At 32.9% G+C, this 328-nt stretch overlaps 1 protein-coding gene across 1 annotated transcript in view; it reads right to left on the bottom strand.

The window, feature by feature from the left end:
* The window catches only part of EMH_0017180 (DEAH-box RNA/DNA helicase, putative), a gene marked incomplete at both ends in the record, with an annotated part of 3,682 nt that overhangs the window by 690 nt on the left and 2,664 nt on the right, over positions 1-328 (bottom strand). The window lies entirely within an intron of this gene.

The following is a 328-nucleotide window of genomic DNA, read 5'->3' as shown; positions in this document are numbered from 1 at the left end:
AAGCTAGCTCCGTATGCGGTGTACATACACCTGAAAACTAGCTCTGTATGAGGTGTACATACACCTGAAAGTTAGCTCCGTATGAGGTGTACATACACCTGAAAACTAGCTCTGTATGAGGTGTACATACACCTGAAAGCTAGCTTCATATAAAGCCATGAGGTGTACGTACACCTGGCCACATAAACTCAGCAGGTGTTGTATATACACCTGGATATTATTAAATTTATATAATATATAATATTTATAGTGATCAGGTGTATATACAGTTATTTTTTATGTTTATAAAAGTATATAAACCTAATATAAAATAAATATAATATTAAGT

The sequence above is a fragment of the Eimeria mitis genome, genomic scaffold (genome assembly GCF_000499745.2).
Source record: "Eimeria mitis Houghton genomic scaffold, Emh_scaff591, whole genome shotgun sequence".
Taxonomy (NCBI): Eukaryota; Apicomplexa; class Conoidasida; order Eucoccidiorida; family Eimeriidae; genus Eimeria; species Eimeria mitis.
Note: the sequence above shows the minus strand (reverse complement) of the source record. Positions and strands in the feature narration are given on the sequence as shown.